Source organism: Diceros bicornis, chromosome 17, assembly GCF_020826845.1.
Source record: "Diceros bicornis minor isolate mBicDic1 chromosome 17, mDicBic1.mat.cur, whole genome shotgun sequence".
Lineage (NCBI taxonomy): Eukaryota > Metazoa > Chordata > Mammalia > Perissodactyla > Rhinocerotidae > Diceros > Diceros bicornis.
The window spans coordinates 50,514,515-50,529,458 of record NC_080756.1 but is presented as its reverse complement, the minus strand read 5'-3'; the positions used below and the strand labels follow the sequence as shown (position 1 = coordinate 50,529,458).

The 14,944-nt window shown below is 36.4% G+C and overlaps 1 protein-coding gene across 14 annotated transcripts in view; it reads right to left on the bottom strand.

The window, feature by feature from the left end:
* The window catches only part of LOC131416326 (killer cell lectin-like receptor 2), a 229,024-nt gene that overhangs the window by 190,809 nt on the left and 23,271 nt on the right, over window positions 1-14,944 (bottom strand). For 6 of the 14 annotated variants that reach the window (XM_058558777.1, XM_058558778.1, XM_058558792.1 and 3 more), the window contains 3 exons: window positions 10,206-10,297; window positions 5,152-5,269; window positions 2,981-3,104 (listed from right to left, as the gene is read on the bottom strand). The exons of 6 other annotated variants lie outside the window; for them this stretch is intronic. The gene's annotated coding sequence lies outside the window, so the exon portion shown is untranslated. Of the gene's footprint in view, window positions 1-2,980; window positions 3,105-5,151; window positions 5,270-10,205; window positions 10,298-14,944 lie in introns of those variants that run through there. 2 more of the 14 variants (XM_058558779.1, XM_058558782.1) reach the window with 2 other exon arrangements.

Here is a 14,944-nt window from a genome sequence, read left to right as displayed (position 1 = left end):
TTGACAGTAAAAAGCCTGGACATCCTGTGTGGTGTTGGGAACTACAAAGGGATATTTTTACCTCCTGACCATGATGAAACCAAATTGAATTCGTTGTTCACAAGTGGGATTCCCATGTGAACAAGAGAAGCAGGGAGCTTCTGATACAGAAGGAAGAAATGAACTTTAATGATGGAAAAAAAATGTAAACCTTCATTCTGTGAGCAGATTCTATTGAGGAAACAGCATTTAATTTGAAAATATGGCTCTGAAACAGGAAGACTAATTGGGGATTTGAAGAAATGGATGGCAGTTTCTCTTGTCAGAGAAAGCAATTCTAGGGAGAGAATTCTCAGAATGCCGAAAGGGTATTCGTAAGCATGATTAAAACTTTCAGTGTGACATAATTGAAAATAAACAAGGGCAGAAGTTCTTCAAGTGTAATCCCGAGACCAGAATCATAAGCATCACCTGGGAACTGTTAAAAATGCAAATACTTGGGTTCCACCCCAGAACCACTGAATCAGAAACTTTGAGGTGGGGCCCAACAAGCTGTAGTTTAATAAGCTCTCCAGGTGATTCTGATGGAAACTAAAGTTTGAAATCCACTGGTACTAACAATGGAAACAAATTAGTCACAGCTATCACAAGTCTCAAATGTTAAACCCATAGGTGGGATAAATAAAAATTTTTGAAACCTGAAAAAGCTCATCTCCAGGTTCAGGCTAATAGAGCATTACCCTCCCCTGATGGTAATAATACCAAGAGCAGGCACAGTGCTTACAGGGGGGCAATTCATAGCCTAGGTAGAGAAATAGCTTTGCAATCACTTTTCAGTGATACGTCCCAATGACTTCTCCACTTAGTGGATTTACATTTGCCTTATTGCTCACCTAGTTTCCTACCAGCCCCTCACCCTTCATGGCCCACCTTCGCTGGCCATCAATTGGTTAAAGCTCAGAGAATGTCATCAGTTGATATTCCTTTGTCAAAGTGTATTCACACCAATAGTAAAATATAAAATAATTAAATAACACATAAGTGAGTTTTAGATCACCTATTTGTGCCAACTCAACTCTCACCATCATAAGGGTAACTTAAAGTCCATTATAAAAGACACTACAAAATGCTCTATAAAAATAAAACATAAAAATAGACCCAGATACTTCCTGAGAGGTTATCAACACAGCTGGCCTAGCAGAGGAAGAGCAGTGGCTGGACCTACCCAGGGTACATATTTGAGCTAAAACCACACAGGAAGTTTCAAACTCAAGGAGCTCACTTACTGACCACAAGGCCCGGAGCAAGGAACCTCTCACTGTGTGAGGCACGGTGACCCCAACAAGGGCCTCCTCTCTTTCCTAATTTTCATGCAAGGTCTAGGAACAAGGCAAAATGTAAATTTTTAAAATAATATTGATTCAAGATTAAACTTTAAATCCTTGGCTTACTTTAAAGTTGGCCTCTTGGATATGGATTCTCCCAGTATGTAAATAACATAACAAAATGTGGGGGATCAGAATTTGCCACCCCAAAATGTGTCTCTTTGCCTTGATTATGTTTAAGAACAAAAGACTCAGAAAGAATTTTTGACCTTCCCCCTAACCACCTAAAAGAATTTAAGGTGGAAGGCCATCACCATAGATAACTGGGTATCCCTATACTGTGAGGGTCCTTGCTAAGCCCATTCTTATCAAAGTTCTGTCTATCAAACATTTGCTTTTGCATTTCCATGTGAATTGCCTTCCTCCCCTTTGAAGTCCCAAAGCACTACCCCCAACATGCTCCTTTGTTTTTAGCTGAAGATGGTATTTAAGGTGGTGGATTTGGCCATTCTGGCTGAGTTACTCAATTCTGTTGCATTTCTCCCATGTATACACGTTATAAAGCTTTGTTTGACTTTCTCCTGTTATTCTGTCTCATTTCAATTTAATTCTTAGACCAGCCAGAAGGACCTAGAGGGTAGAGGATTTGTCTTCCTCCCACACAAAACATTCATGTGATTTGACTCTCTTCAAAGATGAGTAACTATGGACAAATTCTTTGTGTTGTCCTTGTTATCATCTCTATTTCACTGTTTACTAGCTGAAGAAAACTGACATTTAGGGAATTCAACTGCCAATCACAATTTTTTTTAGATTTTGGGGGACTTTTTTGTTATTGTTGCTGTTCCAAATATATCACCTCATCTAACCCTCAACAAATTGAGTCAGGAGATTGTTATCCTCGTTTTATAAAAGAAGAAACCCGGACTCCAGGATATTGGGTGACTGACAAAAGGACACTGAATTGGTAAATGCACATAAGATTTTATGTAGTAAGTTTTAATCCTTGTTTATACTTTTATAGGTAAGGAATGAGAGTATGAATTATGTGTCCATTCTCATCCCTCTTTCCTGTAATTCATAACAGAAAGTGTTTTGTCAAATTCAAAATAAAAAATAGCCTTTCCACAAAACCACTTTGCTTTTTTTTTACATTCAAAGGATATCATGTACAAAATTTAATAGTGAGAGACAGAGACAAAACTGGGACAGGCTAGATTTTTGCCTCTAGAGGGCTAGTATGAGCTCACAGTGATACCTGGAAATGAATGAGGAGAGAGGGAGTGACTAGCTCAAGAGTTCAAAAGTGGTCAGTCTGGGAGTTTTCTGGAGAACTGGAGAATGACGAGACAGCCACTAAGCTCTGGCACCATTTGCAGCCTAAATAAGGAAAGGTGTTCACTCTCATTACCTTGATGAAAGCATTTCCCCACTCACCTTTCAAAATGATTGTTCAATGTCTCTCCTTTGTCAGGATTGCATCTTAAGCGTTTAGCAAGCAAAGGGCCCTGGACCAGACTTTCAGCATGAACTATCCTGTTATTCTTAGGAAGAAAGATCTCCTAATCTTCCTAAGACATCCTTAGATTCACCATGCAGTGTCCTAGCAATACCTTCGACGGCTGTGGGGCTCAGAACTCTTCAAGTCTCTGTATTGTCCATCCTAATTCCATTACCTGCTTCTAGAAAGAGGAAAACCATCCCAAAAGGCAGCTTTTCACAGAGTGAGTCCTCCTCTCCAAAAAGAGCTGCTCACACATGTTCTCCTTCTTCACATATACACTCTATTTTGCTAAAACACTGAGTCAAGAGAAAAGGAAAATCGTGTGGAAATCCGTATTAGTAAAATCATCTCAGCCTCACAATACAAATTTCATAAACTCAAACAACCAAGACGTTTTAGTAACAGTGATCTATACCATGATCTATCTTAATAGCAGTATCTATTATCCTTTTCTCACAGGTAGAGAATATCTTTTCCAGCAGATAAATACTTGAAGCCACTGGATAAATAATGCAAACATCATTTACTCATGTATCATGTATGTTCTTGGAAATCCTTAAACAATGAAAAATATGTACAAAGTTCAGTATATTATGGTCATAAATCAAATATTCTAGAAGAGTTCAAATTGGGAGAGTTGAGATTATTAAATGGGATCAAGAAAATCTATCATACCATTATTAGTGTTTAGCATTGTATCTGTCATATTATTTTACAAAATATCTGCTTATATCTCTCTCTCTCCAAGTTGACCATAGGTTCAGTAAAGGCAGAAATTGTGTCTTATTCACTTTTGTGTCACCACCACCCTGTGCAATGTCTGGCATATAAAAACCACCAGACAATTATTGAATAAATGAATATCTTTATTGCTTAACATAGTAGAAGACAAAGAATTTTCAGTTATGGTAAACACAGAAAACTTTTATTCCCTTGTTATTTTGTTGTCACACTTGACTTCTTTTTATTAATGACATAAGATTCTATATCCAGCTAGTCAATGTTGAAAATTGGTGTAACAATGATAAACATGAAGAAAAACACCTTAAAATCTCCTTATAAAATTATGTCAATATGTTTGCTTATCATATTTTCTATGCATATTTTGCTTATAGGAGGAATCATATGTTATTTTACAATCCAACTTTTTCAATTAACATTATGTCAGAAGCAATTCTCGTATCATTGACTATTTCATAAAAATAATTTTAAAGTTTTCATATTTTTCAACGGTATGGTTTTATCACCTATATTTAACCCTTCTACCATTTTTGGACAGAAAATTTTCCATAGTAGTTGGCAATTCAAATAATGCTGAGGTAAAAATCTAAGTGTGTAGCATTTTGTTCACATATATTATTTTCTTTTTTTTTCTTAATGATACATTTTGCTGTCTTTTTTTTTTTTTTGGAGGAAGATTGGCACTGCACTAACATCTGTTACCAATCTTCCTATTTTTTCTCTTTTCTCCCCAAAGCCCCACTACATAGTTGTGTATCATAGTTGTAGAGTTGAGGCTCCTCTATGAGGGATGCCACCTCAACATGCAGCTTGATGAGTGGTGAGAGGTCCACGCCCAGGATCCCAATGGAAGCAGAATGCGCGAACTTAACCACTACGCAACCAGGCCAGCCCCACATATTTTCTGAAGATAGATTTCTAGAAGTAGAATACTGACCTCAAAAAAGTACTATCATTTTTAAGACTATAAATATATTTTGCTAGATTTGTCTACAGTAATGGTCTAACTAACATTCCCAGTAGCAGTTTATGAGAATATATTTATTGCTTTATTCTTATGAGCAAGACATTTTTAAATTTGTCTTGATTTTAGAGCTTGGTTTATGTCGTGATGCCATCTGGTGGCCATAGTACAAAATTACAAAATCAGAAGTGAAAATGATCCTTTGGAAACTGTATTAAGCGAAATTAAATTTATAAAGTGGCAGCAACCATCTTAGGGCTTATAAGTTTTCAGAAAGCACTCTTGCTCTTTGGATTTCTAAATATTCTCACTAACCATATGAAATAAAGCTTAGAGATGGTTTCAAATGATACTTATTAATTCATCTCTTCAACCTGAATTTCCTGAGCACCTCCCACGTGGTGGCTATTCTATTAAGTGCTGAAAACAGAGATGAGTCACAGTGCACGACATCAAGGAGTTTATCATTTAATGGGGATACATAGAAGCAAACATCATTACAAACCTGACCAAAGGCTTTTGCAAATGGAAAATAATATTTACTAAAATTTGTAATTTGAATCATCTTTATTTTATAAAATCCATAATATCTAATTCTGTGGGCAGCTTCTAAAATTGCCCCCAATCATCACTCCCACCTCCTGCTGTTCATGCTGTGGTGTAATCCCCTTTCCAGGAGTGTGAGCTGGTTTCCATATCCCTCTCTCGATCTCTTCTCTGCTCCATGGGAAACAAACTGCTAGGATGTGAATAGCCCTGTGGAGAGGCCCGAAAGGCAAGGAATTGAACTCTCCAGTCAATAGGCAGTGAGGACCTGAGGCGAGCCAACCTGAGTGAGCTTGGAAGCAAATCCTCCCTAATGAAGCCTTGAGATGAGACCCCAGCCATGGGCCACACCCTACAGGCAGCTACAGTGAGAAACCCTGAGTCAGAGTCACCCAGCTAAGCCATGACTTGCTACTGACCCACAAAAATGTGAGATAAGTTATGGGGTAATTTATTACACAGATATAGCTAATTCGCTAATAAAGAGAATTGGAGTCCTATCTTCACATTTGAATATTAATTTGAACGTAATTACTGACTTAGTTAATTTAAACTGCAGTTAAAGAGTCAGTGCAGCTAATTCTTTTGAACACCTCAAACACCTTAAGTAACAAACACACACACGAATAAAATTATTACAGGGGCCAGCCCGGTGGCTTAGCCGTTAAGCGCGCACGCTCCGCTCCTGGGGGCCCGGGTTTGGATCCCGGGCGCGCACCGACGCACCGCTTGTCCAGCCATGCTGAGGCCGCGTCCCACATACAGCAACTAGAAGGATGTTCAACTATGATGTACAACTATCTACTGGACTTTGGGGAAAAAAAGGAGGAGGATTGGCAATAGATGTTAACTCAGAGCCGGTCTTCCTCAGCAAAAAGAGGAGGATTAGCATGGATGTTAGCTCAAGGCTGATCTTCCTCACACACACACAAAAAAATTATTACAAAATCTATTGCTATTCTTTTACTTAAACCTATCCTAAAATATAACAGTTATTAAACTTCATTTTTTGTTATTCCTATAAGTTTTTATACTTCTCTAAGGCTACGACTGTACTTTCCAATAATTGCTTTATTCAGGGCGGCATTATTCACAACAGTGAAGATATGAAAACAAACTACAGATCCATCAATAGATGAATGGATAAAGAAGTTGTGGTGTGTACACAGTAGGCCCCCTGTATCCCAGATTTTGCTTTCTGCGGTTTCAGTTACCCACAGTCAACCATGGTGCAAAAATATTAAATGAAAAATTCTAGAAATAAAAAATTAATATGTTGTAAATTGTGTGCCATTCTGAGTAGTGTGATAAAAACCACAGTTTATCTTGCTCATTCCCACCACAGACATGAATCATCCCTTTGTCCAGCATATCCACGCTGTATAAGCTACCCACTCCTTAGTCATGTAGGAGCCATCCCAGTTATCAGATGACTATTGCATTGCTTATGTTCGAGTAACCCTTAGTTTACTTACTAACGGCCCCAAAGCACGAGAGTAATGATGCTGGCAGTTCAGACATGCCAAAGAGAAGCAGTCAAGTGTTTCCTTTAAGTGAAAAGGTGACAGTTCTTGACTTAATGAAGAAAAAAAATCATATGCTGAGGTTGCTAAAAGATCTATGGTGACTTTTATTACAGTTTATTGTTGTAATTGTTCTACTTTATTATTAGTTACTGTTTTTAATCTCTTACTGTGCCTAATTTACAAACGAAACTTTATCATATATATTTATGTATAGGAAAAAACATAGTATATATAGGGTTCGGTACTACCTACGGTTTCAGGCATCCACTGGAGTCTTGGAAGGTGTTCCCCTGGTAAAGGGAGGACTACTGTATACAATGTATACAATTCCATATAATAATGTAATATTATTCAGCCACAAAAAATGAAGAAATCCTACCATTTGTGACAACATGAGTGGATCTTGATGGCATTATGCTAAGTGAAATAAGTCAGACAGAGAAAGACAAATGCTGAATGATCTCACTCATATATGGAACCAAAAAAAACCAAACTCAGAAAAAGAGATCACACTTGTGATTAAGAGAGGCAGAGGGTAGGTGGAGGAGGAATTGGAGGAAGGTGGTCAAAATGTACAAACTTCCACTTATAAGATAAGTACTAGTGATGTAATGTACAACATGATGACTATAGTTAACTCTGCTGCATGACAGGAAAATTGTTAACAGAGTAAATCCTAAGACTTTTCATCACAAGAATTTTTTTTTTCTTTTTGCTTTTCTTTTTTCTTTTCTTCTTACTGTATCTATATGAGATGATGGATGTTCGCTGAACCTTCTCTGGTAATCATTTCAAAATATATCTAAATGAAAACTATCATGCTATACATCTTAAACTTATACAGTAATGTATGCCAATTATTTTTCAATAAAACTGGAAAAAAATAGGACATTTTAAATTCTGACTTTTCACATAGGTTGGATTTTTATAACCTAAAATCCCCATTATAAATGACATGCGTTTTAGATTTCACTTTGCCAACATTTCATTATGTATTATCTTATTATTATATATTGATATTCTCTGTTAACACTGTTATAGGTTAGGTATGCTTCATTGTATTATTTAAATTTTAGGGCCATTTAAAAATTCTATATCCTAGGAAAAGAGGAATCAAAGTTTTGCAGCAAGATCCCTTTTTAAGACATTTAGCGAAATCATCATTTTAAAACACACTATTGAACTCTCTTTTCCCTTTTCTACTCTCTTATTGTATATGATCATCCTGTTGTTGTTTTTTGTGTGTGTGTGTGAGGAAGTTCAGCCCTGAGCTAACATCCATGCCAATCCTCCTCTTTTTGCTGAGGAAGACTGGCCCTGGGCTAACATCTGTGCCCACCTTCCTCCACTTTATATGGGACGCCACCACAGCAAGGCCTGACAAGCCGTGCATCAGTGTGCGCCCGGGATCCGAACCCGGGCCACCAGCAGCGGAGCGCTCCCACTTACCTGCTACACCACTGAACCAGCCCAATCATTCTGTTTTTGATTCTGCTTTTTCCGGACTGTTTGACTTACAATTCCCAATAGTTTCCTGTCTTTACTTGTACAGTTAAAACAAATACCTCTCTATACTCTATATACTTTACACATACATTTAAAAAGAGGAAATAAATTCATTTAGATATATTAATACACTTAATAAAATTAATTTACTTTAATTAATTTATTAATATTATTAATGCTCAAAGTGTCGCAACTTGCCCCCAAAAAGCCCCCTTCAAGCTGACTTCTATGTACTTCGTCTTATGTGTTTCCTTGTTTGCTGACAACAATACGATATTCCTGGTCCAACCTTTATTTTTCCGTCTTGAAGACATGAAATCAGCTAAATTCTAAAGAGCCCTGGTTCTTTCTCTCCTCCATTAAAAGTTTTTAATGACTTCCTTTTGAACTTTAGATGAACATCTAAAATTTTTTCATTTTCTGTCACTCTGCCACTACCTGTAATCTCCTCCCACACTGGCCTCCTTTGAGGTCTCAGATGCACCCAGATAGGTATTTGGGCATAATTTCTGTTCTTGAGGATTTTTTAGTCTAGTGGAAAAAAGTATTGCAATAAACAACAACAACAACAACACAATATGTTCTTGGTATCACTGGCACCTAGCACAGCGCTTGGATCATAGCTGACCTGCAGTAAACAATTTGTGATTAAATTAAAGTAAGAGTCTGTTGGCGTGATAAACCAGAGGAAAGAAATTAATGTATAAATTAAAAGTATTTTTGCAACAGTATTTCAAACAAAACAAATATTAATTATCTAGGTCAAAAAAATTACAGAAGCATAAAATTATTGGAGATGGCTGCAGCATGATGTGGAACACTGCCCAGTGAAAAACACGGAAAAACTTGAGTTTAATAAAATCTTTTTGGGTCAGCTCTGATGGCCTACCGGTTAAGTTTAGGGCATTCTGCTTTGGCAGCCTGGGTTCACCTCCGGGGCATGAACCTACACTCCTCCTCAGTGGCCATGCTATGGTGGCGGCTCACATAGAAAACAGAGGAAGATTGGCAACAGATGTTAGCTCAGGGCAAATCTTCCTCAGCAAAAAAGAGGCAGACTGGCAACAGATGTTAGCTCAAGGCAAATCTTCCTTAACAACAAAAAAAAAAAGAAAAATCTTTTCCTGGAAACCTGCTATGCATGTGCTGGAGTCTCTGCCACAAGTTGCTTAAAGAGCATGTCTTTATATGCTGCCTTTACTTTATATGCATAAATGTGTATCAACAAATAATGACTTCCTACAATATCTAAGAAGAAATGGCTAATGTGCAGAATTTTAACATCTAATAAATCATTAAAGTGGAATGATATGATTCATGTTGGTCCTAAGCCCCCCTTCCTAATGCCACTCACAACAAATTACAGCATGTGCTTTCATTTTCTTTGATTTTTTTTTACAGCTGCTATAACCACAAGAGCAAAAAAATTACAAGTCAGACTTGTTGTATGCAAAGAGTTTCCACAAACTCTCCAAAGCCATGAAAGCCAAGAGATTTTCTTTCACTTCTTCCCTTGGTCCAGCCATCTGTTGATACAGGAAACACGGTCCAGCACAGCACACTCACTTGGATTATTGAGAAGGATAGTTAGAAGAGGAAATGAATGGCGAAAATGGCCAAAACATTACTCTATAATGCATACACACAGTTCTCTGACATTAGTATTTACCTCCCTAAATAACAAAAGACTCTTAAATAGCGAACATACATGGACTCTGTCAAATAAAACAAGATGATCTTTCTTGTATTTTCTGCACTGTGATTAATGCATGGACCCAGTTGCTCTGAGATGCTGGACTTAGCCTCAGAAGTCATTAGACATTTTATGAGAATTATTTCTTCTTCACCATTAACAAGCTTATAAGTAATGTTTGTGCATATTAGATGCTAGAAGAAATATTTTGATTCAGAATAAAGAAAAATATTCTGGAGTAGTTAAAATCTGTGACTCATTACCTTGGGAAAAAAGGAGTTACATTTCTCTGGTATTCAACACGGTGTTCAACACGGTAGATAACCACTTCGCAGGGAAGTTACAAATTCTTTGGATTCTTGGACATATAAGATCCTGTTCAAACCTATGATTTTATGATTCTGTGAAAATAGATGCTTACATAATCATATTTCCAGTCAGAAGTTCTGGATTGTATTTTCTTCCTTTTGGCATGCGATTTCACCTTTGTGTAAATATCCTTCTCAGTCGTTTCTGGGGAGAGCAGAGAAACATATTGAGATAAGATATGGGGAAAGGAGAACCTCCTCCACAATAGTTCAAGAAAAAAATCATTGTACTTCACACACTCGTACAACATATGGGAATTAACTGTCAAGAAAAATGGTATGTGAGTAGAATTTCTTCCTCCTTTATAACAATTCCTTTACCCAGGAAGTGCCTTCTTAAGTAAAGTTTATGTGGGAATTTCCCACCAATTGTGGTCTTTTGCAGGCTGGGGGATGCTGCTGTGCCATGACGGATGGAGAAATAGTTTAATTTGAGGAAAACAAAACTATAAGGTGTTAAGACAAAAGATTATCACTTCAGAGAGGTTCTCCTCCTACTGTGATCAGAAGAAAATTGAAACGACAGATCTGAACACATAAAAGCAGAGCTGTCAGGAAAAAGGCAGGCTGAGAAGGGGCAGTTCTGGAGACCTGAGAGATATCAGACACTTTTATTTTTAAACCATAAATCACAAAGGTTTCCTGTTTTGTTCTGTTTTTAATCTTAAACCATCATGTTTTGTAGCACAGCACATCCAATTATACAGTGATGTCAGATTATAAAAAACCAATTTATAGCTACAATGATAATAAATCCAGAATTATTCTGATTTCTCCATCCTGTTCTTCCTAAGGTCATTCATTCCCACTTGTCAAGCAAGCTGTTTTTATTTTTAATTCAGCATGAGGTACCTCTTCTGTGTGATAAGGACCCCACTGAAATTGAGAACAACCATACATCTGGACATATATTTTAAAAAAATCCAGAGGTCAAGAGACTAAGGGCTGGTCCAACAATTCAACAAGATCATCAACGGCATTGGCTTTCTAAATCTTTCTAATCTGTTCTTGGGCTTGTTGATAACTTTGTGGCCACAACATGTTGCCACAGCTCCAGATAACTTGTCAGTATTCAAGACAACAAAAAGAGAACAGAGGCAATGTAAGCCATTCCAGTAATCCTCTAGCCAACATTGTCTTAAGCTTCAGTGGTCACATGGTCACTCTAGCTGCAAGGGGAGCTGGGATGGTGAGTAACTCGTGAGAATGGCAAGAGAAAAGATGATTTGGAATGGCTCATGGATTGGTCAACAGTCTCTGCCACCCTACGCTAAAGCTAAACAAGATTTAACCAGACATGAACAAATTTTTGAGGACTTACTATTTATACCCCAAGATAAATATAAAAGTAATGAATCCAAGAGGTCTCTTTTACTTTTCAGAAAAGGAATGAGGAACTATATACCACAGTATATAGTCAATAAGGAAATATCTTATACTATATTACTTGTTTGGCATTGTTATCGTCTGCTAGTTTATCTGTAGCAATTATCAGTAAAAAACCTTAAAAGCAAAGGAACTCAAATAATTGCCTTTGAGGAAACAAATACAGTAGAGTTAAAAGATTCCATCTAAGGTACATGTCCGAGTCAGTGGTGACACTAAGGGACACCATAGGTAGTAACAACTTTAAATGGAAAAAGAAGGAGGATGAGTTGTTTCTGGACTTGCATCAAAGAAGTAAAGGAATTCAGTTTGGGCCTCAGTAGGAATTTTCAGATACTTTCTGATCTGTCTACAATATTCATTCTCACCTCTATTCTTTAAATAATTGCTTTCATTTGCCTGCTCTTGATAAACACCATGCTGGTTGTTCCTATTCACAGCTCCTCCAGCAATGCCCAATATCCTACCTTGAAGCGGGGCTAATAGTCCGTGGAAATTTATGCATTTTTGCTATAATCATTCTGAATGAAATACCATTCTCCTATTTGTCCAACTGCAAAATACGTACTATTAATCCAAATCCAACTGAATGGATTTCTTTGAGAAGTCTTCCCTGTGCCTCAGCAGAGTGAACTCCATCCCTCCTGTGAGTTCTCAGAGCACCTTCATTATGACCAATTACTTCTATTTTCACATTGCGTTTCAACGATTCGTAGGAATTTCTGCTGTCTGAAATTTGAACTCTCTACAGAAAGGGTCTATGACTTAATTACCTTCACAATTTGAATAACAAGTATAATGACTTGCAAATAGTAAAATAAACAATTGAACAGATGAATAAAGGTAAAAATTAATTCTCTATTGAGGAAGACAATTATAAATAAGGAAAATTAAAAAGAAGGGGCAATTAATTCTGTTTTAAAGTACCTAAGAAAGAATAGTTTGATTTCCTTGAATGGCTTTTTTCTTACACTAAAATATAAAGTGTTCATCTTTAAAAGTTTCATGTTATAAGGAAAAAAGAAAAATCTCATATTGTAGTTTGTCTGTATACCTCCAGAGAACAAAAAATTCCCTATCTAGATTATTATAGTTTATAACTAAGAATAAAGTCTAACTAAAAAGGATGATACAAAATGTTCACATAAATATTACTTCTAAAGAAAGAGAAAGGTAAACATACAACTTCTCCACTTTCCTCCATCTTTGTAGTTCACTTTATTCCGTTCCAAAGAAAAGAAGCCTTGGAGGGCCCAGCATTATTCCTTTACCAGAACAAAAATTCTTCTACTCAATGTCCTGCTTTTAGTTTAACTCAATTCTACTTGAAAATACTCTAATTCAGGAGCTTCACTTCCCTTCCCTAAAGTTCAATTGTTCTCAGTTTCCTCTATTGTTCTTGAATTTCAAATACTAATCCCCATCAGATAGAATTAAGGATGTTAAGAAAAATCTCTAGAAATGGTAGCTGATGACACCTTTGACCTTACTTGAAAGTTCCATAGTTTGGTCAGAGATAGAATTGAGAGTGGTTCAATTTCCCTCATAGAGGCTGGACAGGAGGGAAAGATCTGATGTCTAGAACAACTGAAAATATCCTCAGCAGTAGAACAAGAGATCTTGACATTTCAGAGACTTTCTGAAAGATTCTGTTCTTAGAATTCTTATATACGTTTACACTTTTTTTAAAGGACATTTTCTCCTTTCTTACCCTAGGGCATAAGTGAAGAACACGTACTTGTGAGGTAAATAGGTTTGACTGATAAATGGAGGAAATAATAATACTATAGATGACTAGATAATGTAAGGAGGGAAAGAAGAAAGAAAGGAGAGAGAACAAAAAGAAAAGAAGGGTGAGGAAGAGAGAAGAGAGAAATAATCTAGTCAAAATTGGGAGCGGGTTAGCTGGGAATCTCTGCAATCATTTTGCGTGTAGTTTTCATGTAGAGATCTCACCTTTCCCTAATGTTATGTGAGAGGAAATCCAAGCGAGAACTAAGAGGATGGAAGAATGTCCTGTCAGACGGCACCTCCCAGATGACGCAGACAGAGTTAATGAAGAAAATACACGACAGAACTCTCTCCATTGAAATAATTATAAATTTAAACTGTGAGAGAAAGAGAGAGAAGAAGAATTGTTTCTTAATTAGTGAGAGGAAAGATTGCAAATACTGAAATATTGTCATTTTAGAAGTGCCACTGCTCTTATGTTTTACTTTGCTAAATTATTGGGAAGAAAACCACGTAACTTTCTTCTGTTTCAATGAAAGAAAAAAAGAGTGATGGTCAAATATTTAAGTTATATTATTAAATATGTATTATATTATATATATAACATGGCCCCCACATCTGGAAACAAGCAAAATTATATAATAATGGTTTGTTGCTATCACATTACAATACAATGACATTACATGATATGTTCACTGTGTTCTTCCACATTAGCAGTGTGTTACACAAATTAGGAATACATGTAGTACAATAATGTAACATTTCCATCAATCTTGGAATACGCTTCTGCAATGATTTGCCTGCAATGATTTTTGTCTCTGATTTTTATTTATAAACCTGCACCTTTAGCACATCCCAGAATTAATCAAATGAGTTCATCTTCAAAAGGGAGAGAAAATATTATCTATATTTCTAAACTTTAGCCACTCTGTATGTAATATATATATGTATTTTCTGAATAGTTATAATATCCATTCCTCATTAATAAGTTTTTTGCTATTGTGGATATTTATGTTTTAATTTATGATCACTTTGCCCGGTCACCTAGATTTTAGGCAATAACGATGTCATATTTATTTTGAATTTCTTCGACCTACCACAGTTTCCTATACAGAGTAGTTACTTAATGAATATTACTTGAATAAAAATGAATTCTTAAAATTTCCTTGTTATTTACTTTTGAAGTACATTTTGTGTATTTGACACTTAAAGTACACACCATCCAGAGCCTTATTTCCTCCAATGGTTTTATCATAAATACTCTGAGAGATTTTTCAAATGAAGTCTTAGAGCTACCACTCCTCTGCTTATACTTTTCACCACTGGAGGATAGTTTTCATAATATTCAACTGAAGAAATTTTTTCTCCTTTTTTTAAGAATGCTCACTTCTCTTCTAAGATATCCCTGATAAAAGCCACTGATGTGTTCCGTTTTGTGTTGCTTTAATGACAAAAGCAAACTGCTACTAAGTGAGGAAATAAACTTGTTTAAAATTCATACAAATTATGAAAGAGGGTGTAAAAAATATTTTTCAGGGCAACTCAGATGAAGGAACATAATAGAAGACAAAAGAGTTTTATAGAACAGGAAAATGGGCAGTTAACTCTGACTGAGCTAGAAGGTGAGCAACTGTACAAGGATGCGCCATTTAAGCTGATTATTGAAAGAAAAATA